The following is a 14547-nucleotide window of genomic DNA, read 5'->3' on the forward strand; positions in this document are numbered from 1 at the left end:
TGAAAAACACAATAGGCAAATCTTTCCTACAGAAGTTTTGAAAACCAGATTAGTCATTGCATAATACCTGTGTAAAATAATTCAATGTCTTTAGTCATCAAAAATTAAAATATAACCACCACCTATCGTCAAACACCAGCAAGAAATCAGAAATAGAAATGACAGAGATAACAAGTTTTGGCTAAGATGTGGTCTACCGAGAATCTCGTGCACTGGTGGTAGTTGTTAAAGCTGGTACCAAAATATTGGAAAGTTGTGGTACCTATTTCAGCAGACAAGATGTAATCCTATATGCCGATAATTCCACTCCCATGAATATACTCAGAAACTTGTACATGTATCACAGATTGGTTATAGGATTTGTATGCCAGAATTATGAATTACTCATTCCTCATAATAGTCCCAGACTCAAAACTACCCACTTGCCCATTAACAGTAGAATGAATCAGTTAATTTACTCTTATTCACAATGGTATCCTAAACAGCAGTGTGAATGAATGCTAGCAGTAGGATGAAATGATACAGATAAATTCACAAAATTATCCAGAATGGAAACAAAGTCAATATGAAAGAGTTCCTGGGCTATAATTCCAATTAAGTAAATTATCAAATGAGCAAAAGTGATCTAATCTCTTAACCATTCAGATCAGATCAGTCGCTCAGTCGTGTCTTTTCGACCCCATGAATCGCAGCACGCCAGGCCTCCCTGTCCATCACCAACTCCCAGAGTTCACTCAGACTCACGTCCATCGAGTCAGTGATGCCATCCAGCCATCTCATCCTCTGTTGTCCCCTTCTCCTCCTGCTCCCAATCCCTCCCAGCATCAGAGTCTTTTCCAATGAGTCAACTCTTCGCATCAGGTGGCCAAAGTACTGGAGTTTCAACTTTAACATCATTCCTTCTAAAGAAATCCCAGGGCTGATCTCCTTCAGAGTGGACTGGTTAGATCTCCTTGTAGTCCAAGGGACTCTCAAGAGTCTTCTCCAACACCACAGTTCAAAAGCATCAATTCTTCGGCACTCAGCCTTCTTCACAGTCCAACTCTCACATCCATACATGACCACAGGAAAAACCATAGCCTTGACTAGACGGACCTTTGTTGGCAAAGTAATGTCTCTGCTTTTGAATATGCTATCTAGGTTGGTCATAACTTTCCTTCCAAGGAGTAAGCATCTTTTAATTTCATGGCTGCAGTCACCATCTGCAGTGATTTTGGAACCCCCAAAAATAAAGTCTGACACTGTTTCCACTGTTTCCCCATCTATTTCCCATGAAGTGATGGGACCGGATGCCATGATCTTTGTTTTCTGAATGTTGAGCTTTAAGCCAACTTTTTCACTCTCCACTTTCACTTTCATCAAGAGGCTTTTGAGTTCCTCTTCACTTTCTGCCATAAGGGTGGTGTCATCTGCATATCTGAGGTTATTGATATTTCTCCCGGCAATCTTGATTCCAGTTTGTTTCTTCCAGTCCAGCGTTTCTCATGATGTACTCTGCATATAAGTTAAATAAGCAGGGTGACAATATACAACTTTGATGTACTCCCTTTCCTATTTGGAACCAGTCTGTTGTTCCATGTCCAGTTCTAACTGTTGCTTCCTGACCTGCATGCAGATTTCTCAAGAGGCAGATCAGGTGGTCTGGTATTCCCATCTCTTTCAGAATTTTCCACAGTTTCTTGTGATCCACACAGTCAAAGGCTTTGGCATAGTCAATAAAGCAGAAATAGATGCTTTTCTGGAACTCTCTTGCTTTTTCTATGATCCAGCGGATGTTAGCAATTTGATCTCTGGTTCCTCTGCCTTTTCTAAAACCAGCTTGAACATCAGGAAGTTCACGGTTCATGTATTGCTGAAGCCTGGCTTGGAGAATTTTGAGCATTACTTTACTAGCGTGTGAGATGAGTGCAATTGTGCGGTAGTTTGAGCATTCTTTGGCATTGCCTTTCTTTGGCATTGGAATGAAAACTGACCTTTTCCAGTCCTGTGGCCACTGCTGAGTTTTCCAAATTTGCTGGCATATTGAGTGCAGCACTTTCACAGCATCATCTTTCAGGATTTGGAATAGCTCAACTGGAATTCCATCACCTCCACTAGCTTTTGTTCGTAGTGATGCTTTCTAAGGCCCACTTGACTTCACATTCCAGGATGTCTGGCTCTAGGTGAGTGATCACATCATCGTGATTATCTGGGTTGTGAAGATCTTTTTTGTACAGTTCTTCTGTGTATTCTTTCCACCTCTTCTTGATATCTTCTGCTTCTGTTAGGTCCATACCATTTCTGTCCTTTATCGAGCTCATCTTTGCATGAAATGTTCCTTTGGTATCTCTGATTTAGAATAAATCAAATCTACATTCCAACAATTCCACTTCTACCAATATACATGATAGAATTACATCCTTGGAGATAGTTACTCAAGGAGGCCTGGGAAGGGTTTTGGAGAGCTGAACATTCTGTTTCTTGATCTGGGTGTTGCCTATGGAAGTTTGGGTGCTGAGGAATTCCACTGAACTGTGCAATTATAATCTCATGTGTATATCTTGAGTTTTAAAAAAATTCTTATCATACACACAAAAAACTTGGAAGTTGCCGGGAAGAACTTGTCCCGTGAATGTGTTTGATCTGCTGATTGTTCCTGTGCAGGATGAAGCTTGCTGCTGCTGCTGCTGCTGCTAAGTCGCTTCAGTTGTGTCTGACTCTATGCGACCCCATAGACGGTAGCCCACCAGGCTCCCCTGTCCCTGGGATTCTCCAGGCAAGAATTCTGGAGTGGGTTGCCATTTCCTCCTCCAATGCATGAAAGTGGAAAGTGAAACTGAAGTCGCTCAGTCGTGTCTGACTCTTAGCGACCCCTTGGACTGCAGCCCACCAGGCTCCTCTGTCCATGGGATTTTCCAGGCAAGAGTACTGGAGTGGGGTGCCATTGCCTTCTCCGAGGATGAAGCTTACAGATCTGCAACTCAGATGGTGAAGCATCAGACAATAATAACCCTGCTCCAAGTAGTGAGTCACTGACATTGTTAATGGAATTCAGCAGAGCAGTATCCCAATTTTTTGTTCTTTGTGATGGTTTTGTCACTGTATTTGGCAATCATATACACAGCAATAAAATGATATTTACCAGCATATACAGCGTCCAGCAGAGCAAAGTGGGAGCTTTACTTAAAGTTCCACCCACCTGGGTTTCCTAGGGCTGATCCATGATGACTGGAGACACTTAAGGGGCAGGTGGTGCCCATGGACATGATCTGCCAGCTCTGTAAGGAGAGAAAACAAAATCTGAATGGATAAGTCACAGAATGCATGCTTCAACTACAGGCTGCCCTCGTCTCTGGGGCACCTTCAAAGGTAATGGCCAAGAAGTGACTCTAGTCAGGTGTTTCAGAATCGAATCTGTGGGTCTCAACCTGCATTCACTGTAGTAAAGGAAGAGGTAAAGGTAAAGAAGAGAGAAAATGCCCAGGATTCCAGCAATAGTCTGAGATAAATAAACCTTTCTTAATTGCCCAAAATCTGGAGGCCATTCCGCTAGTTCCCAGTGGCTGACATTTGTCTTCAGAGCAGCGTATCCTCTGTGGGAATGTATGGTATGGGCTATATTTATCATATCAACTGATAGCCAATATACCCTCTGAGAAATATTTACTTCAAGTTTGGTTTTGTAAAGAGGCTTCCCAATGTGAATATATTTATACAGCTTACTTAGCACTTACATGAAATTATTGCTATTCTGCCATATATTTGGTTGTTGTTTTTTAGTTGCTAAGTCATGTCTGGCTCTTGGCTACCCCCATGGACTGTAGCCCACCAAGCTTTTTTGTCCATGGGACTCTCCAGGCAAGAATACTGGAGTAAGTTGCCATTTCCTTCTCTAGGGGATCTTCTAGACCTAAGGATCGAACCCCTGTCTCCTGTGTTGGCAGGCGGATTCTTTACCACCAGGGAAGCCCCGTATATAGAGTACCTTCTTTGATTTTCATAACTGTGTGAGATAGGCACTGGCATTATTCTCATTAAAAAGATGAGGAAACCTAAGTTACATAGAGGTTAAACAGTTTGTCTAAACTCACCCCAACACTGGTTTGGGTCTAATGGTTTAAATATGGCTAGGCTGGTTACTAAGACTATGCTGCAACCAGTGTGATACACTAACTGATCACGTCAGCTGGTTATCTAGTAATCTAGACCTATATTTTAGTTTTGTAGTTATACTTTTATTTCATATCACCTTCATTTTTTTATAATTTTGGTTGTAAAAAATTTCCTTTTTATTTAGGGATTTATTCTATAGGTCATTATCAATATGAATGACATTTTAGAGATAATAATATAGAGCTGGAATTAGAGACTAATTCTACAGAAACTTCCCCAAGTCCAAGTTGCAATGAATGAATATAAAATTTGTTCAATATTAATTTGGCAGCAGCAGGACTCATTTGCTGTCATGCCAGGGACAAAAACACAATGCATCTTCCACATTAATTGTCAGATAATACTACCTTGTTTCCTAAACTGTGATACATGAAATACTAATAGGTGATAAAACAAGGGAGGCTTGAAATGAAGTTATTAATAATTTTAGTCTCAGTGCTCAGTATTTATTAATATTTACATTAAGTGAAACTATTAACCATAAGGCAAGATTTGTGAAAGATATTAAAGTACAAGAGATGTACAAAGGAGCCTGGAGAATATGGAATCTTGTATATCATATAAATTGAAATAATAAAATGAGTTGTGAGCTTAGATAGATGTTAGAATACTGTTAAACTTTATGTTTTTTTCAGGTGAACATTTTTTTAAAATTTATTTATTTTAATTGGAGGCTAATTATTTTATGTCAAGGCTGTATATTGTCACCTTGCTTATTTAACTTATATGCAGAGTACATCATGAGCTGGAAGAAGCTGGGCTGGAAGAAGCACAAGCTGGAATCAAGATTGCTGGGAGAAATATCAATAACCTCAGATATGCAGATGACACCACCCTTATGGCAGAAAGTGAAGAGGAACTCAAAAGCCTCTTGATGAAAGTGAAAGAGGAGAGTGAAAAAGGTGGCTTAAAGCTCAACATTCAGAAAACGAAGATCATGGCATCTGGTCCCACCACTTCATGGGAAATAGATGGGGAAACAGTGGAAACAGTGTCAGACTTTATTTTTGGGGGTTCCAAAATCACTGCAGATGGTGACTACAGCCATGAAATTAAAAGACGCTTACTCCTTGGAAAGAAAGTTATGACCAACTAGATAGCATATTCAAAAGCAGAGACATTACTTTGCCAACAAAGGTCCGTCTAGTCAAGGCTATGGATTTTCCTGTGGTCATGTATGGATGTGAGAGTTGGACTGTGAAGAAACCTGATCACTGAAGAACTGATGCTTTTGAACTGTGGTGTTGGAGAAGACTCTTGAGAGTCCCTTGGACTGCAAGGAGATCCAACCAGTCCATTCTAAAGGAGATCAGTCCTGGGTGTTCTTTGGAAGGACTAATGCTAAAGCTGAAACTCCAATACTTTGGCCACCTCATGCGAAGAGTTGACTCATTGGAAAAGACTGATTCTGGGAGGGATTGGGGGCAGGAAGAGAAGGGGATGACAGAGGATGAGATGGCTGGATGGCATCACTGACTCGATGGACGTGAGTCTGAGTGAGCTCTGGGAGTTGGTGATGGACAGGGAGGCCTGGCGTGCTGCAATTCTTGGGGTCACAAAGAGTCGGACTCAACTGAGCAACTGAACTGAACTGAATTACTTAACAATATTGTAGTGGTTTTGCCATACATTGACGTGAATCAGCCATGAATGTACACGTGTTCCCCATCCCGAATCCCCCTCTCACCTCCCTCCCCATCCCATCCCTCAGGGTCATCCCAGTGCACCAGCCCTGAGCACCCTGTCTCATGCCTTGAGCCTGGACTGGCAATCTGTTTCACATATGATAATGTACATGTTTCAATGCTATTCTCTCAAATTATCCCACCCTTGCCTTCTCCCACAGAGACCAAAAGACTGTTCTATACAGCTGTGTCTCTTTTGCTGTCTTGCATATAAGGTCATCATTACCATCTTTCTAAATTCCATATATATGCATTAGTATACTGTATTAGTGTTTCTGACTTAGAACTCATTCAAATGAGAGTATTGTTAAACTTTAGATAAAATATGTTAGACAAGATATGTTAGGTCATGACAACTGTTTTATGAAACCCATAATTATAAAGGGCTTTCCTAGTGGTTCAGTGGTAAAGAATCCACCTGCCAATGCAGGAGACAGGGGTTCCATCCCTGATCCGGGAAGATCCCACATGCCATGGAGTAACTAAGCCGTGCACCACAACTACTGAGTCTGTGTTCTAGTTCAGTTCAGTCCAGTCGCTCAGTCGTGTCTGACTCTTTGCGACCCCATGGACTGCAGCACGCCAGGCCTCCCTGTCCATCACCAACTCCTGAAGTTTACTCAAACTCATGTCCATTGAGTCGGTGATGCCATCCAACCATCTCATCCTCTGTCGTCCCCTTCTCCTCTCACCTTCAATCTTTCCTAGCAGCAAGGTCTTTTCTAATGAGTCAGTTCTTTGCATCAGGTGGACAAAATATTGGAGTTTCCACTGCAGCATCAGTCCTTCCAATGAATATTCAGGACTGATTTCCTTTAGAATGGACTGGTTGGATCTCCTTGCAGTCCAAGGGACTCTCAAGAGTCTTCTCCAGCACCATGGTCCAAAACATCAATTCTTTGGTGCTCAGCTTTCTTTATAGTCCAATTCTCACATCCATACGTGACTACTGGAAAAACCGTAGCGTTGACTAGACAGACCTTTGTTGGCAAAATAATGTGTTCTAGAGCCTGGGAGCTACAATTACTGAGCCTGTCCTCTGCATCAAGAGAAGACACAACAATGAGAAACACGTGCACTGCAACTAGAGAAAAGCCTGCATAGCAACGAAGACCCAGGACAGCCAAATAAGTAAATATAAAATAAATAAAAATTTAAAAACCCTACAGCCCTTAAATACCTAATAAATGATCCTTCTTTATCACTGGGATTATTTATGATTGATCATCCACAGTGAGGATTTAATTAGGTTATAATTAATTTAATTAGGTTATATTAGGAGCCATCAGGTTTGATGCAGGGGCTAATACCCTAGTTTCTTTTTGAAAGCTCAGTTCACAACTAAGAAATTATTCTGCCTCCCTGTCCTGCTTTGCCACTGGATCTGATCCTTCTCTAGCCACCAGAATTCCTTTTCCAGACATGAACACTTGCTCAGATTACCTCCCTTCCTGACTCTGCCTCTCAGACTGAAGCAGAAAATACCATACCTGACTCCTTCCTATTGCCAGCAGGGTGGGCTCAGTGTGAAGGTCATGGAAGCCAGGAGGTGTGTGAGAATGAAGCGGCCAGACCCTGAGATAATGGGTTTGTGATCTGTGACCTCATCCCCTTGAGAACTGCGATTCCATTTCTCTTGTAGTGGCAATGACAGGGCAGTCTTGGGGAGCTGAGAATGTTTATGATAAAATGTTTTCCCAGTTACTAATTATGAAAAACAATCCCAATTTTCTTATAAGTGTCTCCAAAGAGACTGTTGATGTGCTTGGAGAGGCCCTTAACTTTTTCATGATTCACAATGGAGACAGGATCTCAGATGGAAGGAGCAGTAGAAATCAGAGTGTTGACTTGGGAGCAACACGCAGCAAAATGTATGTGTCTCCCAGGATTCCCTGAGAAGTTCTTCCACTTAGTATCCATTGTATTCTTCTTAAGCTTCAGAGTATTTAGCTTCATCGTTAACTTAAGTACTCAGCAGATACATGGAATCAGAGAGAGTCCAAGATGAATTTTTAATGAGATAAGTGTAAAGGAAGAATATGTCGATAAGTTTACATTAGAAATCACTGTCCTGGGAGAATGGAGACAGATATATGTATGGCTGAGTTCCTTCCCTGTTCATCTGAAACTATCACAATACTGTTAATTGGTTATGTGTGTGCTAAGTTGCTTCGGTCGTGTCCGACTCTTTGCAATATGGACTATAGCCTGCCAGGCTCCTCTGTGCATGGGATTCTGCAGGCAACAATACTGAAGTGGGTAGCCATGCCCTCCTCCAGGGGATCTTCCTGATTCAGGGATTGAACTCTAGTCTCCTGCAGGTTCTTTACTACTAGTGCCACCTGGGAAGCCCCATTAATTGGCTATACTCCAAGGAGGAAGAGGAGTTCAGGATGGGGAACACGTGTATACCTGTGGTGGATTCGTGTTGATGTATGGCAAAACAAATACAATATTGTAAAGTAATTAACCTCCAACTAACATAAATAAATTTATATTTTAAAAAGTAAAATAAATAGTTAAAAAATAGAAAAGAAATTATTGACCTAATTTGTACAAATTTGTATAAATGAAAATTAATTTGGAAATGGTGATAATAGACATTTCTAGAATATTGTATTTTATCAATACAGATCTCAACACTGATATGAAGTGCAAAAAGAGAAATATCCACAGAAGACAGAGAGGTATTTATAAAAGTGCCTGTCACAGATGAAAACACCAGAATCAGATGGTTTAGCAGACAGTATCAACTATTTTTTTAAATGTATTTTTGGTTTGCTGGCTCTTCATTGATGCATATGGCCTTTCTCTAGTTGCAGTGAGCAGGGGCTACTCTCTAATTGTGGTGTGTGGGCTTCTCATTGTAGTGGCTTCTATTCTCCCAGAGCACAGGCTCTAGACCCATGGTCTTGAGTAGTTGTGGTGCACAGGCTTAGTTGTCCCGTGGCATGTGGAATCTTCCTGGACCAGGGATTGAGCCCATGTCCTCTGCATTGACAGGTGGATTCTAAACCACTGGACACCACTAGCACCAGGGATTCTAAACCACTTCCCTGGTGCTATTCTTTTAACTATAGCCAGGGCTGCTTTCTCCACTCAGCAGTACTGAATGGTTACCAGAGGTCTTTGTACATACTTTTGCTGAATTTCATTAAGGAGCACTCATTGGTTATATGATGAATAACAAGACATGAACTTTAAGGGGCAAAATCACTCCTTTTCATTTTCCAACAGGCAAGCACACAATCTGAACAAAGCCCACTATCCATTTCCCCTGTGAGAGTTTTCAGTCCAACTGAGAAGTTTAACAGTGAAACATCAGTCAGGCCACGCCTGTTTTTGACACTAACTGCAAGTGTGGGGGTTCCCAAAATCACACTCAGTTTCAGTAATTCTCTAGAAGAACTCAGCACTCACTGAGATCTGGTCCACTCAATGTAATGCTTGATTACAGGGTAAAGATACATTCCCTGGTGGATCAGATGGTAAGGAATTCACCTACACTGCAGGAGACCTGGGTTAGATCCCTGGGTTGGGAAAATCTCCTGGAGAAGGGAATGGCATTCCCACTCCAGTATTCTTTATGGAGAATTCCATTCACAGAGGAGCCTGGTGGGGTATAGTCCGTGGGGTCACAAAGAGTTGGACATGACAAAGCAACTTAAAAAATGACATATGTCAATGGAAGAGATGCATGGGTCAGAGTTCAGAAAAAATAGTCAAATTGGAGCTCCAGTCTTCCTCTCCCCATAAAGTGACGATATGTTATTTTCCTGGCATGGATACCTGATGACACAGGGAGTACTGCCACCAGGGAGGTTCACCTAAGCCCAGATGCCCAGAGTGTTTTACTTGAGCTCCATCAGGATCTGACTGTGTGGCTGAGCTTTAGTCTCCAGTTCTTCTGAGAGTCAGGCTAATCCTGTCATCTTCAATTCCTCCAGAAGCCAACCTAATACTACATAGCCTAAAGCCCCAACAAACTTACCCTGTGAGAGAGACTGGTGGCCATGCCATCAAAGCAAAAAATACTCCTGCTATCAGAAAGACAACCTACAGAATGGGAGAAAATATTTGTAAATGATGCAACTGACAAAGGCTTAATCTCCAAAATATACAAACAGCTCATACAACTCAATATCAGAAATTCAAGCAATTCAATCAAAAAGTGGGCAGAAGATCCAAATAGACATTTCTTCAAAGAAAGTACACAGGTGGCCAACAGGCTCATGAAAAAATTCCCAACATTGGTAATTATCAGAGAAATGCAAATCAGGACTAGTAAGATTACACCTTACACTGGTCAGAATGGCCATCATCAAAAAGTCCACAAATAATCAGTGGTAGAGAGGGTGTGGAGAAAAGTGAATCCTCCTTCATTGTTGATGGGAATGTAAACTGGTTCAGCCACTATTCAGAACAAGATGCAGTTTCTTTAAGAAAACTAAAAACAGAGCAATTAATATCATATGATCCTACCATCCCACTCCTGGGAATATACTGAGAGAAAATTATAATTCGGAAAGATACACACATCCCAATCTTGACAGCAGCACTATTTACAGTAGCTAAGATATGGAAACAACCTAAATGTGCATCACCTGAGGAGTGGATAAAGAAGATATGGTATATAAACACAATGGAATATCACTCAGCCATTAAAAAGAATGAAATAATGCCATTTGAAGCACCATGGATGGACATAGAGATTATCATACTAAATGAAGTAAGCCGAACAGAGAAAAGCAAATAGCATATAATATCCCTTATATGTGGAATCTTTTATTAAGAAAAGATACAAGTAAACATTTACAAAACCGAAAGAGACTCACAGACATAGAAAGCAAAATTCTGATTATCAAAAGGGAAAAGGGGGAGAGGGATAAATTAGAAAGTTGGAATTAATGCACACACTACCATATATAAAACAGGTAATCAACAGCACAGGGAATTGCACTCAATATTTTGAAAAAACATATAAGGGAAAAGAATCTGAAAAAGAAAAAAAATATATATAACTGAATCACTTTGGTGTCTACACCTGAAATTAAAATAACATATACTTCAATGTTTTTTAATATCTTAATTAAAAAACAAAACAAAAAACAGCAATGAAAAAGCCCTCATTTAAACTGGAGTAAGAACTTGCTCATGGATTGTTTCTACATTTGAGCCTATGGTGCAAATATCTTAGGCATATAAAATATGCCTGGAAAACCTTTACCCTTTATACACTAAAGGATCAGAAGTGGAATTTTATTTATTTATTTATTTAGGCTGTGCTGGGTCTTCTTTGTTGCGTGCAGACTTTCTCTAGTTGTGGTGAGCGTGGGCTCCTCACTGCAATAGCCTCCCTTGCAGAGCACAGGCTCTAGGCACACAGGCTCAGTACTTGTGGTGCATGGGCTTAGTTGCCCTGTGGCATGTGGGATCTTCCTGACCCAGGAATCGAACTGGAGTCTCCTGCATTGGCAGCCAGATTCTTCATCACCAAGTCACCAAGGAAGCCCTAAACATACACTACTAAATATAAAATAGGTAACTAATAAGGGCTTCCCAGGTGGCTCAGATCATAAACTGTCTGCCTGCAATGTGGGAGACCCAGGTTTGATCCCTGGGTCAGGAAGATCCCCTGGAGAAGGAAATGACAACCCACTCCAGTACTCTTGCCTGGAAAATTCCATGGACGGAGTAGCCTAGTCAACTTCAGTCCATGGGGTGGCAAAAAGTCGGACATGACTGAGCGATTTCACTTTAATAAGGACCTAGTGGGGACTTCTTAGATGGTCCAGTGGTTAAAATGAAGTCCTATCTAGGTAGGGAGAAGGGGTTCAATCCCTGGTCGGGGAACCAAGTTCCATATGCCCCGAGGCCTGGTTTACAACAAAAAAGAAGGGACCTACTTTATAGCACAGGGAACTCTACTCAATCCTCTAAATGGCCTATATGGGAAAAGAATCTAAAAAGAGTAGAAAAACATATCTGTGTATAACTGATTCACCTCGCTATACACCTGGAACTAACACATGAGAAATCAAGTATAACTTGATAAAATTTTAAAAACATACAATTTATGTTTTTCTGATAAGATTAGGTGATACTGAGTTCTTCATGTACAGAAAGCAGAGACTGGATACAATGGAGTCACGGCTCATGAGCAGAAAGGGACTGATAAAGGGAAAACACACAGAAATCAGGCCAGTTGTATACACCAACCACCAACTGGGATTATGAAAAAGAGCAAGAGTAATGTTAAAGATGCAGGACAGGGTGTGGAAACACATGAAGGTGCTCACCAAGAGTAGGATGCTTTGGGTGGCTCTGGACTCAGCGGAGGGTCTGGGAGACACACTAGCCTTGTGAATATACTGGACTCGCTGACTGTGTCTGTACAGGGTGAGAATCATGGAGCCACTGGCCCAGAAGATGAGCACAGAAAATGAAACTTCAGGGAACACTATCAAAGCTACATATATTGAGCCTGAGATGTTCTCAAGATCTGTGGCAACACAGTACCCTGAATCTCTTGTATTTGTCATGTTTGTGCTGCGCCATTTGTCAGAAACATATAATGCATACAGAGGAAAAACGAGATGTACAAACAGGCACTGGATCCAGCAGAAGGAAATGGAGAAGGCAATGTACTTTGGGGCTTTCACTTTAAGATTCTTCCAACAGCAGTACTTGGGGTTGATCGTGATGGTTTGAAACACACTCAAGAGGCAGGTGGTACTGATGGACATACTCCTGCCCACTCTCTCAACATACAGAATAAGTTTGCAGGCAAAATCACTGGCAAAATATTTCAGCCTCAAAGTTGTAATTGTCTGAGGGACTCCTTTCGAGAGAATGAGCAATATGTTGGCTATAATCAGGTGCTTGCCAATCAAGTCTGTGACCCTCAACCTACACTGAGTGTGGTAAAGAAAGAGGTAATGGTACAGAAGGGAGAAATTGCCCCAGATTCCAAGCACAGTCTGTAAGAAGAAGATTATTCCTATGGCCAGTTGGCTGGAGGCTGTTGTGTCATTCAAGAAAATCCACTTTAAATGATGACAACAGTGATTCCTCAGAATAGAATGGCTCATATAAATTTGTGACATCAACAGCCAAGTTTCCTTGTGTGCTTTTGTGAAATTACCAAGGATTCAGGATACAAGAAAAGATGATGAGAGAATCAGTATATTTTATGAAAAATTCATCAGGAAGGATGAAGTGGTGGTAACCTGGAGGAAGCAATGACAAATGAGAGTAAATTGAAAGAAAGCATAAAACAACTTTTTAATAAGAAGCTTACTGTAGGAAAAAAAAATCTCCATCACTTCCCTCATCTTAAAACAAGTCAATTCTAAATGCATTGCCTTCTAAATTTTAAAGAAGATGATGTATTATTGTAGGGACTTCCTTGATGGCTCAGTTGGTAAAAACATCTGCCTGCAATGCAGGAGACACCAGTTTGATTCCTGGGTAGGGAAGATCCACTGGAGAAGGAAATGACAACCCACTCCAGAATTCTTGGGCTTCCCATGTAGCTCAGCTGGTATTTTTAAGAAGATAATGTATTATTTTAGAAAAAAAGACAGGAGTTATTCTAGGGTCTTACAATTTAAAATATATGCTAAAGGTACTTCCCAGGTTGTCTGGTAGTTAAGAATCTGTCTCACAATGCCTGGGACGCAGGTTTGATCCCTGGTTGGGAAACTAAGATCCTATATGCCACAGGGTAACTAAGCCAGGGATCTCCAACTAGAGAGTCTTTGCACCACAACAAAAGATCCTCTGTGATACAACAAAGCTTCCACTTAATGCAACTAAGACCCAGTGCAGCTAAATAAATAAATAAATATTTTAAAATATATATATACACTAAAGAGCACAGGCTATATAAACCATATGGTGAAACAACTTTTGCACACATAAAAATTATGGTTCTCATCACACACACACACACACACACACACACACACACAGATACAACTTAGAATCACACAAGCCTGTCCTAAAAACCATAAAATAGAATAAACAGGGTACAGAGTCTTCAAACAGAAACTTCGAGAAGGAAGTTATTCAGTGGATAAGACATGTGGAAAAATATTCCACATCCTTGGTAATCAGGACAATTAAAATATAACCACTACTTATATGTCATCAAATACCATCAAGAACTGAAATAGAAATGACCAAAATATCAAGTTTTGGCATAGCTGTGGATCAACCAAGAATCTCATACACTGATGGTGGGTGTTCAAATTGGTACAAACATTTTGGAAAACTGTGATATCTACCTAGCAGATCAGACATAATCCTGTTCTAAGAAATCCTCTCCTATGAGTATACTTAACAGGATTTTGTACATGTATCACCCAAAGAGTAGTTATATTAATAGAATTTATATGCAGGCCCTAATCATTGCTTGTAGTAGCCTCTAACTCTTAATACCCAGCTACCCATTAACAATTGAATAATCAAGTAATCCTTTGATAGTCATACAGTGAAGTCCTATATAGCAATGATAATGGAAAAACAAAAATAATAGAAAACAATACAGAAAAAGTCACAAAGATGGAATGGAGGGGAAAAGTCCAAAAGAAAGATGCGGTATGATTCTTTTCATGTGAAGGCCAAGAGATGCAATGTGATCTAATATTAAATGTCATAATAGTTATATACCCAATAATCCAGGGCTACAAGTATACCCAACAAAGCT

Source organism: Bos mutus, chromosome 18 (genome assembly GCF_027580195.1).
Source record: "Bos mutus isolate GX-2022 chromosome 18, NWIPB_WYAK_1.1, whole genome shotgun sequence".
NCBI classification, from domain to species: Eukaryota; Metazoa; Chordata; class Mammalia; order Artiodactyla; family Bovidae; genus Bos; species Bos mutus.